The sequence below is a fragment of the Lathamus discolor genome, chromosome 1, assembly GCF_037157495.1.
Source record: "Lathamus discolor isolate bLatDis1 chromosome 1, bLatDis1.hap1, whole genome shotgun sequence".
Taxonomy (NCBI): domain Eukaryota; kingdom Metazoa; phylum Chordata; class Aves; order Psittaciformes; family Psittacidae; genus Lathamus; species Lathamus discolor.
The window spans coordinates 14,720,299-14,746,168 of NC_088884.1; the positions used below are offsets into that span (position 1 = coordinate 14,720,299).

A 25,870-nucleotide genomic window follows, 5' to 3' on the forward strand; every position below is an offset into this window, starting at 1 on the left:
TCATTGGCATAATTTAGACATTAAAAACCAGACAGTTAATTCTATCAAAACCAGAAAGACTGAAGGCAAAGAAATGTTAAGCCCTGCCTGTGCACTTGCAATTTTTTACAAGTAACCCAGACGGTTTTACAGCTTGTTTCATAGTAACTGTAGGAGTCTAACAAGCAATCACTGTTCTATGGCATTAAAACATCTTCTCTAGTAACTGTTGAGGCTGTTAAAAATACTAATAACACCCACTCACCAGAAAAGACTCAACCTACTTGTAAAGCCTAGAAAGGAGTTCACTCCTGTTCTTCATAACTACTTTCTCTTAGAAATAGAAGTCCTGCATGATAAACTGTAAGAGTTCTATATAAAAAAAAGTCAGCCAAACAGGTCTTCCATGGAGGGCAGAAATAAGCACTAACTCAGGGATAAGGAGCTATATGTGGAGCCTCAGCAAGAAAGCTGAACAGAGAGGTTCCTAACATAAATATATTAGGGGTGCAATCTTCAAGCTGCTGTGACAGGTCTGTGTTAAGCACACGGTAGCCTCCAAAAGGCCAAAGAGTTGAAGCACTTCTACTGTGGATGGTGGCATGCAGCTGACGAGTAAGTCAGTGTAGTGAGAGCATTGGTTACTGGGGCAGTGAGAAGGCTTCATAATGGTAATTTCTCAGTAGAAAATGTCCAGGACTGACTGGGTTTAGGAAATAAGATGGATGATGAGATTTCTGTAATTGTGGCCCCACTGTGAATAGTAAACAATTTCAAAACCCCGAGGTTCAAATGTTTACTAAAACACAGAATGCAGATCACTACATAAAGAACATTTTTATACAACATAAACATGCCTAAAATATAATGTAATACACTATGTTACAGTTTAAGAATGCATTTATGCCAATAAATAAATATGGGAATACTATTAAAGTAAATGTAAGACTATTCACTTACACATATCCAGTGTGAGATATCAACAAAATTATTGCTACTATTTCCTTACTTCTCAACTCAGCTGCACTGAGAAGAAAAATCCGGCCATTACAATAACATTACTGCTTAAATGATCACAGGTCTCTAACCTTCATACTCTAATAACATTATTAGAATACTGAATCTCCATTAAAAAAAAAATATCACAATAGGAAGCTTTCATCTATGGAGTTACTTCTTATTTCAACACCCTATCAGAGCTTGGGAGAAAATAAAAAAACCTAAAATGATGGGAAAAGCAGAGAGGATTATGAAAATATGGTGTGGTGGGTTGACCCTGGCTGGACAATAGGTACCCACCAAAACTGCTCTATTACTCCGCTCCTCAGCTGAACAGAGGAGAGAAAATATAACAAAAAGCTCATGGGTTGAGATAAAGACATGGAGAGATCACTCACCCATTACCGTCATGGGCAAAACAGATTCGATTTGGGGAAATTTGTTTAATTATTACCAATCAAAATATAAGTAGGATAATGAGAAATAAAAAAAAACCCAAACAAAAACCCCACCATCACAAATCTTAAGAATACCTTCCCCTTACCCCTCCCTTCCTCCTGGGCTTAACTTGACTCCCAGTTTTCTCTGCCTCCTTCCCCAAGCAGCACAGGGGGACAGGGAACAGGGGCTGTGGTCAGTTCACCACACGTTGTCTCTGCTGTAACTTTCTCCTCAGGGGAGGACTCCTCACACTCCTCCCGTGCTCCAGCGTGGGGTCCCTCCCACAGCAGACAGTCCTCCATGGACTTCTCCAGTGTGAGTCCTTCCTACCGGCTGCAGTTCTTCATGAACTGCTCCAGCATGGGTCCCTTCCGTGGGTGCAGCCCTTCAGGAACAGGCTGCTCCAGAGTGGGTCCCCTGTGGGGTCACCAGTCCTGCAGGAAACCTGCTCCAGTGCAGGCTCCGCTCTCCACAGGGCCACAGGTCCTGCCAGAAGCCTGATCAAGCACAGGCCTCCCACGGGGTCAGACCTGCCTTTGGGCATCCCCCTGCTCTGGTGTGGGGTCCTCCATGTGCTGCAGGTGGAGATCTGCTCCTCCATGGACCTCCATGGGCTGCAGGGGCACAGCTGCCTCACCATGGGCTGCACCAACAGTGTCTGCACATAAGTTTCTCTTACATGTTCTCACTCCTCTCTTCAGCTGCTGTTCCACTGCAGTTTTTTCCCCTTCTTAAATATGTTATCCCAGAGGTGCTGCCACCATCACTGATGAGCTCATCCTCAGCCTGTAGTGGGTCTATCTTAGAGCCAGCTGGCATTGGCGCTATCAGACACAGGGGAAGCTTCTAGCAGCTTATCACAGAAAACACCCCCACTACCAAAACCTTGCCATGCAAACCCAATACATTCCACTCCTCACCTCTGTAAATTGTATATTTAAGAATTATCATTCACATTCATCATTAAAATTCACATTCATCACACAATCTTCACAAATTCCACTAACAATAACAGAAAAAGATTTTCTCACACCAATATCAAAACATCACCAGAACCCCAAACAAAAGTGGACAATTTACACATCATCCACCCTTCTTTCCTTCACCACAGTTGCAACAACTGAAATTCCCCATGTTCATTTCACTCTCTAACATTGTGTAGTCCATGTCCTGCCCATTACCATCCCAGTTACTATTCTTATAACAAATTCCTTATGCCCCATGTTGGGCAACAAAAAGGACTATGGTTGGTCTGCCTTGACTGGACACGAAGTGCCTACCAAGCCACTCTGTCACCACCTTCCTTAGCAGGACTGGGGTGAGAAAACAAGATGAAAAAAAAACCCTGATGAGTCAAGATAAAGGTACGGAAGCAAAGGTTGTGCACAGAACAAATATTCTCTACTTCCCATCAGCAGGCAATGTCCAGCCACTTAAACCGCTTCCCAGGAGCAGGGCTTCAGTGCACATACTGATTGCTCCAGAAGGCAAATGTTGTAAATAATGAATGCCCCCCCCCCCCCCCCACACACACACACACACTTCCTCCTCCTTTCTCTTAGCTTGTTTTTACTGAGCAGAAGGCATATGATATGAGAGACATATGATATCCCTTTGATCAGTTTGGTCACCTGTCCTGCCCGTGTCCCCCCTCCCAAGATCTATTGGTGAAGGGGCAGTGTTGGAGACACAGCCCTGATGAGCTGAGCACTGACCAGCAGTAGCTGGTTGATAACTGTTGATAACTGCTGTGTTATCAACAGCTTTCCAGCCACAATACAAAACACAGCCTATCTAAAATGGCCAAAGAACTATATAGCAGAAAGTTATGGTGGCCATCCAACATGCAAGTTATACTCCATGGTACAAGGAAAATATAATTCTAAAGAGTGGATATCACACCAGTACAGGAAAATAATGACATTAGATCAGAACAGCTTGGTCCTTAAGAGGGCAATATTTACACTGTATTACTTTGGTGTGACAGAGGTAAAGGAATGCAGGCAGAGTAACCCTGGTCTACTATGGAGGAAGAAATATTGTTAGAACAAGTAAAGCATAATCGAAGAAGATACTTGTTCTGCTCAAGCGGGTTGAGAACTTTCAGGAAATGCTTGCAAGACACCCAGGCAATTCGAGGGAAAAATATCACATTCTCACAGTGATGGTATGAGAGTTACAGAATCATAGAATGGTTTGGGTTGGAAAGGACCTTAAGATCATCTAGTTCCAAACCCCCTACCATGAGAAGCACCAATAAAAGAATTTTCAGAGTTTCGCACTGAATAAATCACATAACATATTTTATGGTTTGACTCATAAGGCAATCTTCTCACTCATTGAATAAGTAAAACTGAAAGAAGTGATTCCAGTTCTTAATTTTTTCTGAAAATATGCTATTTATCTGTTTTCAGGTACTTCCCAAAGGTAGGCATAACAAAGAGCGGCAACTACACCAAAGCCCCATATAACAGTAGGAGAAATGAGCACACTACTGCCCTTTTTTAACCTCATGAAATCCAGATAAAATATAACAACATGAACCTATCTGAGAAAAGACAGCAAGCTTTTCACATCAATTGACTTAAAGTCAGGTGCTCTTAGTCAGCCGTTCACTATCCGTATGGTACAGGTGAAGAAATTGAAGCAAAATATTAGTTCTCTATATAGCTTCATAAAGACATTAAGAAAGGAAAACCAGCACTCAGAACTTGCTGACCTCAAGTCCTAATCCTGCACAGCATTCTGCCCATCTCATCATAGCACACAGAAGAGTCAGAGACCTTCACCGTATATTAAAATACATTTAAATATTATGCACCTAAGAAAAGAAGTCTGATAATTAAATATCGTGGATATTCAGTATATTCGATATTCAGCACAAAGTAATTGTTGTTACCTTGCACCATAGGAATCATAGGCTGTGTAAAGAAGACAGAAGTATATAATGTACAGAACAAATTTCTGGTTTCTTATTCATGAACAGAATGGCTAGTCGGAACCACATATAACAATTTTGCAAGGTAGTAGTAATAATAAACTTAAAATAATGTCTGCCATGTATAACTGAAACAGGAAAAAACCCTTTTTTGTACCACATGAATAACACAGCAATCCCTTTTTAAAAGTTCAGTGGATTTTTTTTAAAACCATCCAGCTTCTTTTTTTGACAATAATAGACAGATTTTTCTCTGTGTAATGTATTTACCTAATTAATAATATGTACTGTGGAGCATTTTGTTAGCCCATGAAAAATCCACTACACAATTCCTCTTAAATCCTCTACCTTGGATTCTATATTTCCCATTTAAATTTATCATCATGCTGTGAGCATAACGATGGCTGCTTGCCAATTACATTAAAGCACCCTGTCTGGAACCCATCATTAGTTTAAGTCCACTTTTCAGGGAGGAATAATTCAATCATTTTATATTTTGTAGAGCTCTGGATCAATTCAAACAGGTAATAAGACCAGTTTTAAAAGGCATTCTTCCTTCAATTTGGAAGAAAGAAACTTTATTTACAACATTTCTTACAGCACCACTGAAGAAATAGGACTGTGTGCAAACTTCAGATAAAAAAAATCGCACCTGTTTCCTCTCATGCTTCACACTAGAAGACACAAGCTTTAGTAAAGGAGGCATAAATATAGAAAAGTTATTGGTACTCTGCTACATAAAATAATTTTCTTCTGATAGGATGGTGATAAAGCAGAGCTTGGTCCTAAACCCCCATTCTTCTCACTTTGTAGTGACTGTGAACACTTGCCTCCACTCACACAGCTTATAAAACTATCTACTGATGACTCAAAAAGCCACCTGTTGCGCCAACTTATCCCCTATACCCGCTTAATATCTCTTTTTAGCCATGCCACTGTCACTTTGAACTGATGATTCTCCCATCTTCACTTTCAAACTCTTTCTGCCTTTTTCCATCACTATCACAACTATTATTCTCTTAAATCTTTCAAGACTATGTGCTATATTTTTTATCTTGTTCCTTCTTCTCTTTACCCTCATCAGTTATCCAAAATCTGTCTCTAGTATCCAGTATTTTATTTCCGCACACATTTCAGCAAGCACTGCCATTCACCGACTCAGCGCTTCTATTAATAGGGTCTTGTTCTGGCCCTGAGTTATTCTCTTACTGATCCCTTTCAGCTTCACTGGCAATTTCTGTGCAACAACACTGTTGTCAAACCACATGCTTTCGACTCTGTCTGGCGAGTCCTTCTCTGCTGCCTTTTCAAAATTTAAATTTATAACACTGTCCTGAAACTGCTGAAAACGCCATGTTTAACCTGCTCTGCTGAGCCCAGTTCCTGCCCATCAGGAATTCCTGGCCATATTCTTCAAATCCCTTTTGTTAAGCTCCTTCATTCAAAGGCCACCTCTTCTTTGCCGTCAAGTTGCTCTTTTGTTAATACCTACCTTCAGCCCACATACAAAGCAGACAGCTGATTCATTCTGACATGTATATGCATTTACATTCAACTTTACCTACACCCATGTGCAACCTGACACTGCTGGTGAGGCAGTTTATATCAGAAATACAACCTGAACTATACAAAGTGCAACATGGCAGAAGAAAGAAAAAATATTTTATATACTGCATTTTTTTAGCTCATTTACAATACATTCATAGTGTTTGCAGTGATAGGGTATTTGTCCACTCCTGCATCCCTGTTCACACAGTCACATAGGATGAATGACAGAATTTCACTACTTCTGAACTACTGAAATACTATATTATAAATTAGGTGCAGCCAATATGCAATGTCTGTGATCATTGGATAATGTGGGAAAAGTACCATTTCATCTGTCCAGCTGCTACTCCGCCTGTTACATCTGGTACTTATCCTCAGCCTATCAATTGGATTTATATTAATGGCTTCCTTGGTTTTTGTTTTCCTACATGCTATTCTGCAATGAAAAGACTTGATACTGTCAATTAAAAGCTCACACTTGCATCTCTTCAACAGCACATCACGTACCTGATCAAGTTTGAGAGAGAAACTGTGTCTGACTAGTTTTCTAAATGAGCCTCATGTACATTCTATGCATGAAACATTAACTCATTCATCAACAAATGGCTCTGATATTCTGTTATTTTAGAATTTTATATAATAATTAGAAAATATAGTATCCTTCACCCTCCTTCTATACATTAGGGTTTTTTTCAGATGATAAATCAAAGGCAATATATGAATATGCCATTATGAATCATGCACAATCCCCTATTTCTAAAATTTAAAGCTTGCTACATGCAGCTCAATTTTTATCATTGGGATAGTTATGTAATCCCATCTAAACAAAGTATTATTCGCACTGCTCAGCATGACTGGCCGTGTGCAGAAATGGCTAGATCAGGACTATCATACTTTTGCAGATGTTGCTCAAGCCCTTACACAACCTGCAGAAGGTAGCTTGGGAAAAGGCAGAGATTACCACTGTGCCAGCACCCCAGCCACCTTAGACACAGATCTAAAGAGTTTCAGTTTGCTTTCCAGAAAGAAAAGGGTATACTGAAATGGAGAACAAACTTCTATAAGCAAAAGAAACAACTGTAAAATTTATAAATGAAAATGTAGAAGACATTTCCTGCTGGTGATACAGACATGCTGTTAAATTTCAAAGTGGCCTATTGCTGAATGTGAAATATGAGTATTAGATGACCTGAACATAGAAAATGCCCTATAACCAATTTACAAACTGGCTTTTCTTTCCAGATCATGAAGAAATGTGTGCCAAAACAGCTGTGCATCTTGGAGCTGAAGAAATAAAAACTGGGACAAAAGATGAAAAAAAAAAAATCCTAGAAAATGGACTAGTAGTTTCTTTTATCATAAACTTTGCTGAACATACTTTAGGGAAATAGAGATGGCTACAACAGAGGAGAACAAGGACAGGTGCATACTGCTCAGTGATCACTCAGCTGAGCAATAACTTGGTGCCTTCAAGAAGCTGTGAGTTTAATGCACAGCTGAAGTACATCACCAAGGAGAGAAATCCAATCTCCACAGAGATTATTTATGACAAAGTGCACCTAACTGAGGCCCAATTTGTTTGTGGAATTGCAGTCATTCCATTTCAACTAAACAACAAATGAATCTGCCTTGCAGAGGATTGGTTCAGGGCATAAAAGAAAACAAGAGAACAAGATACAACACTTCATTTACACACCAATTTACAGGCTCACTTACAGAAATGATTGATAAAGCTTTTTTTTTCTCTTTAAGCAGAGGACTATCTAAAACAGAAGGCCTCTGAATCACATCTAAATTTTTTCCTCTGTAGAGTGAGTACTTATTTCAGGTTTATTAATGTATACTCATTGGCTTCAAACTCATACTTTGTCTCATTATTTTTTACGGTTTCCCAATTTACTTTACATGGTTAAAATGTGAGCTTTTGTCAGACTAAATAAACTACCATAATTCTTGTTTTATATAAAACACACTCTAAGATTCAATTTCCACAAGCAAAAAGAAGTCAGGGCACAGTGTAGGCTGGCAGCTCCCCATGAGCAGGAGTGCTGGGACTGGTGGTCACAGACTTCCCACTGCCACAGCAAGGCAGCAGGGTAGCCCCAGGCATCAGACACCTCTGTGGGAAGGTGCTTTTCTAATTAATCCTATTAAAATTTCATTATATATGCTATCTGAAAGCACTCTGTTTGAAAGAGCTCACATTTTACACTGGAGGTGCTGTGAAAACACTGAAATCATCTAACATAGGCTAATGTATCAATCAATATCACTTGGCTTAATTTTATTCAAAATTAAAATTCAGTATGTTCAGTGAATATTGAAAGCTGAAAAGGAATTTTAGTCGCCAGTTACAGCCTTGGTCAATTTCTGCTCCTTTTCTCACCCTTTATCAACCAAAGGAAGATGTTTCATTGCTCCACAAAGCCCATATGAACATTACCCCAGTCACCAAAAATGACCACACATCAAATAGTAAAGCAAAATATTTGGTGACAGGCTGGGCAACATTACAAGAGAGACACTGCTGCAGTCTTGAAGACAGAGTAGGAAAACCATGGAACTGTTAAGAAATGGTAATCAGTGCATCCAGAAAAAAATCATAGGTGCACATAAGAGGGGTAGAGAAGACAGTCAGTGTTCACTAATTAAAAACAAAGCTATACTTTTAGACACACCTAAAATGAATTCGTAAATTCCAGGTCTTAAAAATTACCAAAAATGGCTAGTATCAGTGCACACGAGATCTGTTTTTCAGAAGAAGTACTGAAAAAATACTTCTTAAATTAAAAAGTACTGAAAATGCAATCCAATATGTTTCCAAGCAGAAGAGGCAACAGTTATTCCAAACAATCAAATAGACAAAAGACAAAAGGTCAAAACCAGAAAACTAGACAATTTGGAGGATTTGTATTTGAAATGATGGGATAAATCAGCACCTGCTAAAGAGTCATGCAGAATGAACTGCAGAAAAACAAAAAGCCCAGTAATCAAACTCTGCTTGTCCAAAAGCTGTACATGAAAAGAAGAACCTATATCAAGCATAAAAAAATCATTTTACTCTGGGAATTAAAGCAAAAATGTGAAGGAGAGAGAGTCTCTCTCAGCTTCTCAAATGCGTTATGTAGCAGAAGTAGATGTATGGTATTTTTAACTGAGAACCTCCACACTATAAATGACAGACCGTGATAACTGAAATTTGGAAAAAAAAAAGAAAGAAAGAAAGAAAGAAAGAAAGAAATCTGTTAATGATACAATGAAAGTGGGAATCTGTGTGGAAAGAACATAGAATTAAAAAAGCCAAAGAAGAGAGACAGGACTCCCAAGATTGAGCTGGATATGAGAAATGTGTATCTAGGTTTTTGACTAGCTCCCCAGTATCTTATTTTCAATAGTTATGCTTATCAAAGTATTTGCTTTATACACAATTAAAATAAAATTAATATTACTAACAGCACTAAATTTGAAACAGTTAAGCCAAAATGGAGCAGCTGGTGTTAGAAAAGGTAAAGGAGCAAAGAGCCTGACCATCAATTTAAGTAACACTACAAAAGATGGTTTAACTTAATACTTCCTTGTTTCACCAATTATGCAAACTCTTTTGACTGTGTGATTATGAAATACTGTGAGAAGCGATGTGTGAAATGGGATTTCCTACACACACCATAGACTGATAAGCAATATATGTTAGCTGTAGGGAAAATATCAATAGATGTGACAGGACAGTTTAAACTGAGGAATATATTTGCCACAGATGTGTTCAATTGCCTTTGGTTTAAATATATATGTCTACTTAATAATGTGTGACTCACTCGAGGATTCTGGTCAAAGAATGAAACTTAGACTTGTCATAAAATCAAATTACAGTATATAAATTACATGAACACAGAAGAAATGAAACACTATTAAGTAAGAACTGACAATAAAATAAAAACATTAGAAATTAACTATGGACATAGCTCAAATATAATGCAGTTACCAAGCCATTAGGGTAGGAGCATTAGACACGGGTGATAAATTTGCAATATTTTCGATATATCATAAATACTTAAGGAAAAGTGTAAATTTCAATGATGTATACTGTCCTGAGCAGGAGGCTGGATGATTCTGTATATATTCTTTACATGTTTTTGTATAAAGCTCTGTGAAGCTTTCTGTCTGTGAGCTCAAGTTAGGAAGCTTCATTTCTTTTGAAGCTGACAGTGTTTTTCTGAGTAACTTCTAATTTTGAACATGAGTTTGAGACTCTCATTGATGGGCTAGAGGCTTTCAGGATTTGATGCTATCAAAGACTACTATAGATATCTCAGGACATAAAGAGAATCTCTTAACTTTTATTTCTGACTATTTACTGCAATCTTACTTTAAAAAATTAAAAAAAAACTAAAAAGGAGTTCATACTTGGTGAGAAACAAGTTCTTGGAGATTTTCTTCTTTGGTTTCAGAAAGGTAAATAAAAGAATTTTCTGTCTTTGTGTTCACTGTACACATGACATCTAGCTCAATAGCAGAAAATGAAGAGCCATTCTGAAGAGCACTAACATCCTGCAACAACTGTAACTATCTGACTAAAAAAGTCACATGCAAATGTAATGATCTCCACTAAGCATCAACATATTCATTCAGAAATATGTAAGACTATTAGCCAAGAAAATTATTTATACTATCAGAAAAAACAGAAATACTCCCTTAATAATGTGAGAAAAATAGGAAGACCCTTGATAAAACCTATGATTAAATATTTTACTTCAATTAATGCTAGGTAATCATTTCACCCAACTTTGTATGTTTTGGTCCTGCTATCTCCCCACTTATATTCCAACCAAATACGTTATCTTCTAACTTCATAAAGAAAATATTACAGACTTGAATTTATTTTTTTTAACATATTTTGTATCATTAGTGCATGTATTTCAAAGGGATCAGAACTTCCGTCTCTCCTGGTGAATGTTGAAAATGTAGATGGTTAAGAGACTCCTAACAATGCCATTTCTTTGAAGATCTGCTACAAACAGACTTTCTACATGTCCTCTTCTATTTTCCTTTTCTTCTTTCTTCCCCTTCTAAGGCTTCTTTTCATCTTACATTGCCTCTGAATTAAGGATGAATTTTAGTTTTTATTTTTTTATACTAATCATCATGGTTAAATTCTTTGAGACCAACTTGCTTTGGAAAAGCCAAGACACAAATATGCTTCTGTCACTAACTGACACATTTTTTTTATCATACAGCATTAGTTTACCCAGTAATAATGCTTCTGAAAGTATGGGAGCGGTGCAGGTATCTTGGCAGCCATTTAAGGAACAAACTAGAAAGTAATGCTTGGCTTTGAAAAAGTCTGATACAATATTACTGATTTAGCATGTTTTCTTTCTGTTGTTAAGAAGTTATATATTATTTGCTTCTCCCACCATCAAATATATTTTTCAAGTAATGAAAATTCCAAAGAAAGAGGATTTTTACCTCTGTTAGTAACTTGTCATTTTGCCCGAGGTCTACATTAGAAGAGTATAAGGGCTTCCCAAATACTCTTTTGTCAGAGCTCTGAATGTATCCTCCCCAGGAACGTACATTTCCTTAAATGATTTCCTGCTTCTACAGACACTCTGTTCTTCTTTTTATCCATGTTTATCTAACTCAGAACTGCCTTTCAATCCACTTGTCACTCTTCACCAGGATTCTTTGGCTGCATTTGTAATGCACCTAATTCACTGTCCTTTGCACTTATTTTATTCTTGATGCCCCACTGAGGTACTTCCCAAGAGATGTCATCTCAAGCCATAAACTGTGCAGACTGCAGCCAGTCTCTGGATTCCAAGATTCATTTTAGTTTTGGTAGCACTCATACGGTGACATAATATGGCACAAGAATGTGAAGGGTATCACAGATAAAATTTCTGTTAAATAAAAATTTAAAGTACACAGCATCTTTCAGATGCTCTAACTTAAAAACACACAGAAGACCATAGCTTTGAAAAAAAACAAAAACAAAACCAAAAACCCAACCCACAATTAGCCCCCATAAACAGCTTGTTTTATTATTTCTTTGTATTCAAAGCACAGTGGTAATTACCAGATCTGGAATAATTTACACAGATATGACCAAGTATACTTGCTGCCACATTTCAATCTCCTGCCTCTCTCTAACTAGAAAGCTACATTTTCTTGTAGGATTGCTATTTCAGATCAGTAACAAATCTTTTTAACATGAAATAATATTTAACAAAGAGTGGGGTTTTTTAAATGTTTATTCTAAATCTTCTCTCTTTAGTTCATATTTGTATTCATTACCGCAGAACCAAATGCATGTACAGAGGGAAAATGTACTGCAGGCTGAGCAGGATATTGTTGAATCAGTGTCTTCTCAGGTTACAGCATTTAAAAGGCTCAGAACATTCAACTACAGGATATAAAATATTCTACTTGAAAACCACAACTTAAAAGACTTACTCGTTTGATTTTCTTCTTGATATATATTTATTCAGCTTTAACAACTCTTACTAATCGCCTTTTCTATACAGTTTAAGTAAAGAAATACACAGCAAAACCAATATGGTAAAGCCATTTCACAGATGACAAAATTCTTTGAAGGAACAGTTATAGAAACAACTTATTGTATGCAAAGTAAAACAAATCTGTCTTCATGGAGGACTGTCAGAATACACAATAACTTACTGATTAGATAACTGATGAGTCTAACATACTGACATTTTGTAGCAACCACGCAAATCACTTACTATGTTCCTCTAGAAATTGGCTAGTTCTGTATCAATGAAGAGTTCCAATCTCATCTGGTGTTTCCTAAATTGGTTGTGGATTCTTCAAATAAGATGTATCTTGCATTCAATGAAAAGTAAAAATAATCTGAGAGGCATTTTTTTCAACACTTTTGTAAAAGAAATATGCTCCAATTATCTACAAACATGAAAGTTTAAAATCATTCAGTACATCTGCCTTTCCTAAGACTACGTCTTCTCCAAACAGTTCTTCCCTAGACAGCTCTTCTTGTGTACAGGAACTGACAAAAGCAGTTATAGTGTAAGTGAATGGCTTCATTATGGCCAAAACTGTAGCCCCACATTGTAACGTGGGCATCAATGGAGGAGGAGAGCACCAAGTGATGAATAAAACATCTCTATGGCTATGATCATGTCTCTTCTCACAAACAGGAATTACCTCAAATATATTCCTTCCAGCTCTCCTGGCTGAGGACAACACGTAATGCTGCTGCTGCTCTGTCAACCTGAATACTATTAACCTGGTCTGTTTAACACAGGAGGAGATAAAAGTTCTCTAGAATAAAAAGGCGATGGAGCAGACACAGATTATCCTGCATTAAGCAAGTCTCTGATTAGGAGTATGTCTGACAGCTGTTGGACAACTGCAGGAAATATCTCTGGCAAGCAGATCTCAAGAAGTCTCTGAGATGATGTGCTACCACTGAAAAGCATAAGTTAGTCACTGCTTTTACAGCCTTGAGGAAAAAAATGAATAATCTTCTTAATTTAATTTTCCTCTATATTGTCTGAATCATCAGCATTTGTTACTTAAATAGTAATTAATGAAAAAAATGTTAACAATAACACTAAGCTTCATCCTTCCAGCAAAGTTCTGAGACATTCTTCCTTTCTATTTTCTCACAAGGCATTAAGACAGCCTATTAGTATTAGCCTATCAAATGTACGAAGCTTATTCCAAGAGTAAAGTAAGTATGTACTGCTGAAAATTACAAAACAGAATGCATAGACAACAGTAAGACAAAGTTGATTTTAAAGATGAAAAAATATAAGTTAGTGATATATATAATACTTTGTGTTTTCTTGGAATTTGTTTGCAATTAGCCTATGAACTCTGAAATAAAAACCAAAGACTTACACGACTTAGAATGAGAAATTGCCTAACAAAATTATCAAGTCTTTTAAATGGAAAAAAAAACTATTTTAAGATTGGCAAATATTCCTCCAATAATTTCAAACTTCAAATCATTATTGGTTACAGTCTGTTTTTAAGTCTAAAGTATATTCTATCTGGTTGGCAAGTCCATATAATAACATTCCTTAGCCCTTTTGCACTAATTTATTGACTAACTCCACATGTCTACCCATATTTCCACCTATGTTTTCAGTATTTTTCATTAGTGCTAACTTCTCTGCTCTCAGTGGTTATGTTTTGTTTGGGTTGTTGGCTTTTTTTCAGGTAATAGATGCAGAAGCTAACTTAGTGGAAACGTAAACCTATTAATTCTGAAGTTATTAGAAAATCTGCTCATGATTACATGAACATGATCTCCACTGAGATGTGTATATTTTTCATTGAACAGAAACAAAATAAAAGGCATTTGCTGGTTGTAATAATTATTAAATTATTTTTCAGTAAAAGAATAATAAAAAGGCATGACATCCTGCAAAATAGACTGATTCGAGACGTGTAAGTTACACACTGACACTTTTCACAGTGTCTCACTATGTATGATAATGCAAATTAAATAACCAGTGCCTTTATTGGAACACTCACCCATTTTGTTATTGTTTATAACAATCTATTTTGATACACACTAGGCAGCACACATTTCAAATTGTGCAGAAATATTCCATTTTAATACAATCACAATCTTGTTCAACAAAAGCTTGTTCTTTTGGGATTCTACTGAACACTAGGTCTCTAAAGCCTCAGTTTCTTAAAAATGTTTCAATTGATCATAGGGCTCTTTGTAAACAAACAAAAAAGCCACAAAAAAAAATCCCCGCAGAAAAAAAAAAAAGACATGTAAAGCAAACCAAATTCAATTGCATTTCTTGTCAATTTGCATTACTTTTTTTCCTTGTTTTTCTTCTGACAATTTGAAAACTTTGAAATCTGCATCGCCTACTTTCACTGCCTTTTCAGTCAGGTCTTATGTCATGTCTGTGGGAGACGTCTTTATCTCAGCTAGTCCCCTTATGCTCTACAGTGAATAGAAAGAAAATGGTCGCTTTTAGGACTCAATTTGTGTGTTATTTTAGATGTCTGTTTCAAAATGAGACGGTTTACTTACCTGGGGGTGCTCATTTCTCTCTACTGACTGTAAGAGAAGTTGAAACAATAAGCTTAGATTTAGACACCTCCATTTGGACAGATGAATCCCAGGCTTCCAAGTCCTCCCAGATACAATCCCTAATTCACATGCCCAAAAGGCTCTTCTTTTTTTTTTTTTTTTAAGTTCTGTATAACAGAAGCCCATTTCCTGACAGATTTCCGCTATTTCATTCTCTGAGCTGGTCACTGTGGCAATTTGCTTCTAAACTCTGTCAAATATGTATTATTCAAACAGTAGCTTGTTTTGTCTTGTCTCTGGTTTTGTTTTTATTCCTAATACCACAGCATTGTACAGATTAACTTCCACCAAAATTCATACTGACCTAGGGCTAGCATTTTCCCCTAATTATTTCTTCAATTACCAGAATTTGTATGGAGGTTGGTTTACTATTGATTTGGTGCCTTTTTTTGACACCCTTTTTAAAGCTGGTTTTATTTCCCTTTTAATTAGTTCCATCTTCTGAGCTATACTGCACGTAGTATAATTCTAGTATCTTCAACTGTAGGAATGTCATCCTGAACCACATTCTCTTCTGTACCTCACAGCTTTCTTACAGCTCCTCAATTTAAATATTTTCTTGCAGTCTTCTTGAAGTTAAGTGTCAACAACTTGGTTTCCTTGCAGTTTAGATGAGGTCACTCTCTCTTACATAGCTGCCCTTTATTTGGAGCAGTCCTTCACATAGTGTTTTCTCAACAAAATGCTAAAACCCCTTATACATGAGCTTATGAGTTTAATCATGAAATTGATAAGCCGAGCTAATAGCCAAAAGCAATAGCTTTATTTTTCTTTCCAAATTTCTTGCCTATTTTGTTTTTCGTACAGGCTGCTTTTGGACTCATTTATTCTAAAATAATTATTTAATTCCCAAGGTAGCATTTCCTAATCACTTTGCAGAACACAGAAGTTTATCTACTATCCCTCAAAGGACTGTCAGACTGTTACTAACAAGCATTTCAAATGAATTGTTGTTTTTTTCAATTAACAAACAGAAACAAATCACTGACATTGCTAATCCCAAGAACCAGAGACAGGGAGATGAGGATGTTCAGGTACACCATAGCTCTTGTTTTCTCAATGGTTCTTCAACAATACTGTACTCAAAGAACAGTATCAGAGCAAACAAATACTTCTTCCAAGGGCTAGGAACAAAACTAGAAGAGCTTTTATTGGTTGATTCCTAACAGAAGCCGTACAGCTATTATTGTTTAAAGTATTAGAGTTTCACAGACATTAAAGACATCAACTTGTCCCCATCAATATGTAAAGCATTTGCTATCATTTGCAGCTTTGTCTGTTTGACATCTAGTTTCATAAACCAAAATCACAAAACCAAGGGACAAAATTGCTCCTCATCTGTGCTGATACTCTAAATTTGAGGTGCATCAGAAAGAAACCTGGCATTCTTCCTGTTTATTTGAATCTGATTACACTAGGAAAAATCTGCTTGATTTTTAGTATCCTAATAATTCTCAGAAGAATCAAAGATATCTCTCCAAATGAAGCCTTAGCAACAAAACTCATCATGCAAGGTCAAAAAACATCGCTGACTGGATATGAAAACTCTGTAAGGAAGCTCATGAACAAAGACAGTGACCTTGATATTTTTCACTTCCCTGCTTTGAGAAATCCCTTCTGGAAGATCAGACATTTAGTATTTAAAATTATATTATCTGTATACTAAGACAAATATAGTAAATAAACCACATTGATTTCAGCCAACTTCTACGGAGAAAATGATCTGCTAGCTTCTTTCTACACTTACGCCACTGCATTTCAAGCCTAATTTACCTACATAATTTCTAGCATTACACCTTTCTTGTGTATAAAGTGACAAGGAAGGGACTATATTATTTTCTTCCTGAGTAAGTTCCTATCATGAAGTTTCCTGGATACAAGCCTTAGATTCCCTGGAAAGAAAGCTCAGCTTCACTGCAGAGATGCTCAACACTACAGACACAGAATGTACATAATCCTTGAATGCAGAAGTAAGCCTAATGGAATGACTATGATGACTTATTCCTGGTAATACAGTTTCAGCAGCTTTAACTCACATTATTACCCATCTCTAATCCTTTGATTTTTACATAAAACTTTGGGGGTTTCTTCCAACCAGAGGTTAGGTAGAACTTAGCTACTTATACAATAATTCCTGTTATACACAGATTTAAAACAAGACAATTAAAGACCATGAGTGAGTATGCCAGGTATGCTGGGGTTGCAGGTAAAGTTTGAGAGATGTCTCAAACTTGTCTCCCTTGTAACCCAGGAAAAGCCTTGTTTGTTTCCCCTCCCTTTTCTCACTTACCCCACCCCTTACTCCCCTCTTCCCCACCACCCCTCAGCACTACTTGTGCAAAACCAGTGCTTCATTGTCTGAAAAAGTTGTTTGGGACACGTTCTCAAATTTTAGTGAAACTAAACATCATTTTACTATAATGATGTTGGTTATACATTCATTTACATGGAAAGCAAGGTTAACCATGTACATCCAAAATCAACCATGTTTACAGATAGATAACAATGGAAATAATGAGACAGAAAAAGAGAATGTGGGCCCTACTGTATCCATTACCCAAACTCTTGGTAAATTACAGGCATCAAAATAAAGCTGGCACTGGAAACTGTGACTTCCCACTTACGCATTGGCAGTCATGGAAAAAATCCAGCACTCCCATGCTGCCATCCATTCCTGAGAAGCTAATGTAGGTTACCTGTGATTCTGTTTCCAGAAGTGCCAGAGGTCTTTCAGAAACTCTCAGTAGATGCAACAGTATTCAAGGAACATCACACTGTTTCTTTATTTTCCAAGGAACAGACACTTGCCCATGGCCGTTCAGTTTTCATGAATTTCTTCTAAAAAGTCCCAGCACTGCTGAGATGGCAATATTTTGAGAAAGCAGAGAAAGCTCACTTTTACTTAAGTGATGCAACTGTCCAGTGAGCAAAATATATAAAAGGCTGTTGCTGGAGAGAATCGCTCTTCTAATTTAACACCAAAAAGGACTTCAAGAAAATCTAAAGACAGTGTCTTATGTTAACTGATGCCTCTTGATCTTAACAACAGCTCATGCCCTGTTGTGATGCCTGATTATGATTTGGTCATGCATTTTAGGTTCATCTTCTCTACTTAATTTAGATTCTATGAGTCAATGCATGATGTTCTATTCTCTAGTTCAATTTCTTTACACTCCTTCATAATTTAGTTGCTTCACGTACTGTGGAAAATTCAACAGGATGGAAAAAACATCATGAATATTTCTAGGCTATAGTGCTATGTGCCTAATGAGAAACTGAAATTTTAGTTTCTAAAAAAATAACATATGTTCTAAAAGTCCTTGTCAGTGTGTAAATATAATTTTACTTTGCTCACTTACTTACAGAACTGTCTAATTAGTCATTAGTCCATTGGCAGAATGCATTCCCTATCTCCCAGAATCAAATATGATACAGAGAAATATTGTAGGTGTTGCTATGTATTTTTGACATGCTGAATATATCCAGGAACATAGCCATCAGAGATCAAGTGATTCTGGTCTAATTTGAAATTGTGGCAAGATGGAAAACTTTAGAATGAAACTTTTTATTGCCTCACATTCTGAGTAACAGCTAAAAATCTACAGCACTGTCAAGCTCAGACTATTCACAATTAGAAATATGATTTCTACTTTTCTTTCGTTTATTTCAATAGTAAAGAGCATAACGGAGAAATTAGCACAAATGCTTATGTATTACATCTAGCAGGACTGAGTAATTTGGGGAGTGCAGGAAAGTGGAGATTGGCTGTCAGGTTTAATTTGGACTTGTATTTACACTAGCTTAAAGTAAATTTAGCTAAATTGTTTTGACACAAGAATCTGAATGCTTAATTTTCAAAATGTTTCATTTTTCAGAACCTCTTACTGTTTTGGTATAAACTTACACAAATATTCACATATAGTATAATTTTCTGAAAAAATGCAATTCTACTGAATAAACTATTAGTTCATTAGTAAACTTTGTTTTTAAAAATTATGATTTACAGCCTAAGACTGAAGTTCTGAATAATTTAGATATGTGACAGAAACCAATTTTACAGTAAAAGGTGACCAAGAAGCTCCTTGCCAGGAGATGTAAATCGTATTACTATGCTTACCACACTGTTCCATTGTCATGTCATGTCAAATGTCATGTAATTTCAGTGTTCCATGTATATTTGAGTCTTACATACAACTGCATTAGGCACAAGAGAAGTAACATTCTTTGCAAAACATGTAGTCCTTGTAGTTTTGTAGAAAATAAAGACTGTCCTACTCCTCAAACTTTCCCTTAACTTTCAACAGATTTCTCCTAAACACCAGTGGTAGGCATTTACAATAAGCTTTCACTCCTTTTAGACCATCTAATTGGTACTGTTTGCTAACAGCATAAGCCTGAAGATTTCCTTGCAGATCCTACTCCCTTCACACAGCTTGACTAGCATAAAAAGATATCTCCAGCTTCTAGTATTCCCTAGATGCTTATGAAAAACTGTAAGAACAGGTGACCCGGTTTTAACTGGGACAGAGTTTTTTTCTTAGTACTTGGTACAGTGCTATGTTTTGGATTTAGTATAAAAATAATAACATGCCAATGTTTTAGGTATTGCTAAGCAGTGCTTACTCCAAACCAAGTACTTTCCAGTTTCCCTTGCTATGCCAGTGAGAAGAGGCAGAAGAAGCCAGGAGGGAGCACAGCCACGACAGCTGACCGGAACTAGCCTAAGGGGTGTTCCATATTACAGCATGTCATGCTTTGTATATAAACTGCAGGTAGTTACCCAGAAGGGACTGACTGCTGATTGGGTTGAGCTGGGTATCAGTTGGTGGGTGGTGAGCAATTGTATTGAGCATCACTTGTCTTTCTTGGATTTTATTTATTCCTCTCTCTCTCTTTCATCCTCATCATCATCATCATTACATTTTAACTTATTTCAATTATTAAACTGTTCTAAACTAGTGGGTTTGACCTTTTTCCAGCTCTCCTCTTCATCCCACCAGGAGATAGCAGGGCAGTGAGTGAGCAGCTCCATGGTAGTTAGTTGCCGTATGGGGTTAAATCACAACAACGGGGGAAACACAATTCATGTCAATATGCTTTGGCCACTGGTTTAACCCAACATGAGCATTGTTACATATTTTACTATATTGTTTTCAAATACAGTACCAAAAACTGCAGGCAGCCATCAAGATGTAGGAAAACCATGGATTTTTACAATCCTCCAGTGATATTCTCCGTTTTGTTCTCTGTTCTTTTGTTGAGAATTCATAACACTTCTTTGCTTTTTTGTCTGCTGTTGAACATCTAGTTTTCCAAGAATTAGACATCATAATCCCAGACTTTCATTATCATGTGATAATGGTCAACTCAGACCTTGTAATTTTATTCATGGAGCTAAGATTCTTTTTTACCCTTATACACCACTTTCCATTTACCTATATTGATATTCATCTGCCAGACACTCCATTCAATAAAGTCCCCGGAACATTTTCATTGTTGGTGATATCTTAACTACCCTGAGTAAGTTAGCAAGTCAACAGCAAACTGACTAATAGCACTGCTATTATTTATGAATATATTGAAAAGCCTATATTCAATGAAAGTCTTGCAAACTTCACTGGAAACCACCTTTGACTGATCAAAGCAACATGCATTTTAATCAAGAATATATCTTTGCAAACCTTTCCACTTAATACAATAACTATTAGTTTTCTTTATAGCCTCTGGTAAAAGATCAGAGCGAACACCTTTTAGGAATCCCAGCCAAATGTATTAATTAACAGGATCCACATAACAACCAATTCTCCCAAAGCAACACCGTATATCTGAAAAGCATGATTTGCTTTCACAACACCTATGCTTGCTCTTCCAAAAACATACTTTATTTATCCATTCATTAATTCTATTACCTATTTAGTTTTCACTAAGTCTGCACTTATCCTGGTCACCTCCAAAACCCTTTTTAAAATTGCAATCACATTTGCTACTTCAAGACCTCAAATTCTAGAGTACTTTTAAGCAAGAATCTTCACTGAAGGGCATCAGAAAAAATAGTTCAGTGCATGCTAATCCCAACTTCAAATACATTCATATGGTAATAGGGAGAGTTTTTGTTTTGCAATCATCAATTACACAAAATGACCAAGACAATTGAATATTTTCCTTAGAATAACAGAAACAGCACAAATATATCGAAAAAGTGTTTTGTTTTCACACCCAATTTCCTCAGTCTGTATTCCTGCATAAAGCTTATGTCAGACATTTGTAACAACTGCATAAATGTTCTGCATTAACAAACAGACATTTCAGTCATTTATAGGACTGCTAATATTTTAGCCCATGAAATTGTTATGTAAATTAAACTAATTTCTACAGCAGCCATTTGAATTCAAGCAGCTGCACAAATCAGGATTTTCCTTTTCTACAGAAATCTGCATACCACTGTATTTTGTACAGCATCACAATTGTCCTTTACTGGAACAAAACAGACCTTCAAGCCATGGACCATATTTTAGGCGCTGCTGTGATGCTCACCTTACCATCTGTTCACATTAATCTCACGAACAAATCCGCTCAAAAGCATGCCAAGTATACTCAGGTTTAAAGTAAAAAAAATATTCATAATTAGGGGCAGAAAGAAGCACTTGATCGCCAGAAATGTTATAGTTCTGTATACATCTAAAGTCAGTCACCTTTAAGCTTGTATTACCATCAGCGGGAGTCTTTCTTCTTTTGAAAATACCCACTTAAGTAGGTAAGATAGCCATACTACTCCACTATTCTGATCAAGTTTCCTTAGAGAGGCAGAGCCACTCTCGGCCTCTGTTTCCATCTCTTTCTTGTCACCCACTGAAGGAGACCAGCAGACCAAGCTAAATTCTTGGAAGGAATACTAAAATGTTATACTTAATGGATACAGTTGAAATAAACATAAGGAGTTTCGTGGCTTCTCAATACAAAAATGATGGAGAAAGACAAGGGGATTTGAACAGCAGGGAAGAGAGGAAGCAAGAGAAAAGACATCTCCTGTCCTCCCAGCCCCTTAGAAGCTACATCTTTTCTTGCCACCCGAGCATCCTTAAATTATTCTTCCTAGCTCTCCCGTCTATCCAGAATGCATTCTGTAATCATCATGAAACTGAATTTTATCTGTCTGAAAAGTCTTAGCTCAGTTCTAATTATACGTATTCCAAAGTTTTAAAAATTATCATTGTAGATGAAAAACTGGGAGAAATAGATAGCTTGTTGAATACACAGATGTTGAAAGATAAGCAGGAACCAAAAAGCTCAGTAACAGATGGCTAATTCTTCATGTAACTGTTATCAAAGTTATTAGTCTATTATCTGTTAAAAACCAAAAAAGCAGCAATTTTTAATTGAAGAGCAAGACATATGGTAGAAAAATATGACTAAACAGAGACCTATGTATGGGCATAAGTGTGTGTTAAAAGTTGGTTATATTTGGCAGAACCATAGGTTCTAGCACCTCCACTTAGCCAGATGGATGAACAGAAGAAGCAGGTGCAAATTAGAAAGCAGGACAATATAATTTCAAGATCATTCAAATACAACTCGACAGGAATTCTGTGTTTTTAAATGAAGAAACAGCTCTCAGTGTTTACTAAAATTTCTGATATTTGGTATTGCTTCTGTACTACCTTAATTTTCTAACTACAAACCAACAACACGACAAGCACCACTTTCTAAAATAGAATGTGTATATACAAAGAGGCTAAATCTACATACAAAATCATGATTAGAAATAATGCTTGAATTGTAACACATGCACAGCTTATCTTTTTCTTTAGAACAGTAATTTATCTGACCCACAGTTCAAACAGTATGTCCAGCTTATAATTTTTGAAAATATGTAATGGTAATCAAAAGCAGATATCCAGAGAATTTAACTGTTCTCTTAAAAAAACTATCCCTCCCCCCAAAACAAGCAAACAAACAAACACAAAAAAATATCAAACAAACACCTCTTAGAATCATAGGATCATAGAATCAACTAGGTTGGAAAAGACCTTTAAGATCATCAAGTCCAACCATCACCCCCGGGTTGACAAGCTCACCACTAAACCATGTCACTAAGGACCTCATCAACATGTTTTTTGAACACTTCCAGAGTCTGTGATTCCATCACTTCCCTGGGAAGCCTGTTCCAATGCCTGAGCACTCTTTCAGTGAAGAAATTTTTCCTGAAACTCAAAGTTATGAAAAAGCATCTTAAGAAGCACAGAGTAAATAAATGGCTCCTCCAAAACCTTACAATTAGTTTCATGCAACACAGCAAACACATGCAATCAAAAGCTTAATAAAATGTAAATAATAAGGATCCATATTAAACTATTCTATTAGGTGCCATATTAAACCAAAAAACAGTAACTGGCATTTAGGAAATACAGCTACTAAAATAGATTTCATAATCAGAAACTGTTTGGATTATTATCCTAAATTAAAGTAATGAGAAAATGAAGATAATTTTAACAGAATTAGGAGACTTTCTTAAATAGAAATCTACTATTTCAGTCACAGGATCAGATATTAGTGTTTCATAGTAAAATTCATTTGGAGACAAAAAAGAGTAGGAACAATTTTTAGAGAACAGAAAATAATTCTAAAAAACATTATAGGATTTTTTTTCCCCACCCACCAAGATGCTCAACTTCTCCACGTATTGTGGCCTATAGTAAATACTGGGTTTCTTTAATTTTTTTTTTTTAGAATTCTGTTGCTGCTGTGATGATATTTTCTGTCTATGCATTGCAGGTACTTCCAAGAACTGTCTTTCAAAATTCAGTTTGGGATTTTGGCCTTATTAAGTGATAAAAAGTTTTCAATAAAAAATGTACAGAAAAGGCATGCATTAAAAGCATCAATCAAACGTTGTTCTTCCTATTAACCTCATGCCATTTTGTTTCAAATGTCTGTTAAGCAGTGAATTACCAGATAGCAAGAAGGATGCTTAGTCATTGAGTAACTTCCTTGATCCCCTCATTTTGGTGTGTAAATAATGTCAATTATGTTGAATTTTTTTGAAACTTAAATATTTGTCCTGCCAGAACCAACAAGGTATAAAATTATTCTACGCACAATATTAACCGACTAGTAATTGTTGATTTGGCCAATTTTAAATGCTTTCCAAGGAACCACATACTGTAAAGATCTATGTATGACTTACACAGCAGGATTCCTCTATTTGGCAGAAGACCTACTACAGTTGACAGCTTCACTTAATTTTAAGGCAGAATACAATAGCCCATCCTGCTTTGAATGTTAAAGATGAATTTGAGGTTACACAACCACAAACGTGCAACAGATTATTCAATTAATAGTACACTATGTAGCTCGCCAAGAAAATCTGGAGATGATGACTGGCAAGCAGACACTTTGGACTGCTTAATTGGTTAATCTTAATTTTGCATAGTAAGGAAAATCATTTACTTTTGGAAAACATATTATTATTTATAACTCTACTAATCAAGACACACTATAACTGAAAAAAGAAGCCTGTGACTTAATAGGTTACTTTTGGACTATGACAAGATACATTACATGAGTAAGTCACAAATGAAGAAGATACAAGCCACAGTAAACTAAGCAAATTATGTGTACTAAATAGAATATTGTACTTGCCATGTGTTATTGCTTTTCTTGAGATCTTTTCTAAAGAGACAAGATTTGAACTCTGATTGTTACTTGGGAAGGAACAAGAAGTGCCTGTCACCGACACATTTCATTCTGGACTTGGAAAAGAGGCAGTTAAATCTAGTAAACAGGAAAAGAGTTCCTTACCCAGCACCTCAACACATTTTGACAGTAAACTGCACATTTGCCATTATGAACAGAGAGAATGTCAAGACAAAATTCACCCTAATGGTTATCAGCTCAGAAAGGGTAAAAAGCGCTGACATCTCAAAATATTGCACTTGGACATACCAGATACGGCTTAAATAGCATCAGTGCCAGGTGGAAAAATAAGCAATCACAAACATTGAATTTACATCCACCTACTTCTCAATTAACACTACTAGCCTACACTACAATCAATAGGTTTTAAAATTATACTTGTAAAAAAATAAAAAAATGAAAAAAAAAGTCTTAGATTTCATTGCACAGCTACACAGCTATGCCAAACAGGATGACATCTGTGCAGGAGGTTTTTAAGGCACCGTACTGTCCTGAAAAGAGCTGTCTGACCCATGCTCATTAAATGAATGTCGCATGCCACATTTCCAGACTGTGCCTATACCTGTTTCAGGGGCCTCAAACAGGTCAACAGACAAGTCCATATTAAAACCACTTCCACATCATCTACCTTCACCCATTTCACCAGCAAACTCAAATGCAATTTAGAAGGAGGCTGACTCAAAATATTTCATATAGAAGTAGTACTCACTCCAAACCATTTTAGAAAGTAATCCATATAACAAAATAAAGGTTAAGTGCCAATTAGTATTACATGCCATTTATAATATCACATTTTAAGAGAAGCGATTCAAATAGACTTAATTTATTTGTGATAGCTTTTCTCATAATGTCAGATTGCATGAATAGAAGGATAATTATAGTGAGCAAGCCAAGGTCCCAAAAGGGTCACTGTGCAAAGCCCTCTACAACGACAGGTCTGTCTTTGCCCAGAGAGCTTACAATGTAAATGCTATTGTTCTTTGCAAATGAAATATAGAGAAGAAGGGGGAAAAGGAAAAGAAAAAAAGATGATTCTGATTGCTAAGAAGCACTCTCAGCTAAAGATGCTTTAAATATCCTGTAGTAGTTTCCAGAAATGCTAAGCTGAAATTGATTCAGTGTAGCACCTGTCAGTGGAGGTATTTCACCCCTGAGTCCATAAAACAGACAACGATTCG

The 25,870-nt window shown here is 36.4% G+C and overlaps 1 protein-coding gene across 7 annotated transcripts in view; it reads right to left on the reverse strand.

Annotated features, from left to right (window-relative positions):
* Nucleotides 1–25,870, reverse strand: part of IMMP2L (inner mitochondrial membrane peptidase subunit 2) — a 462,983-nt gene that overhangs the window by 323,203 nt on the left and 113,910 nt on the right. The gene's annotated exons all lie outside the window — the stretch shown is intronic.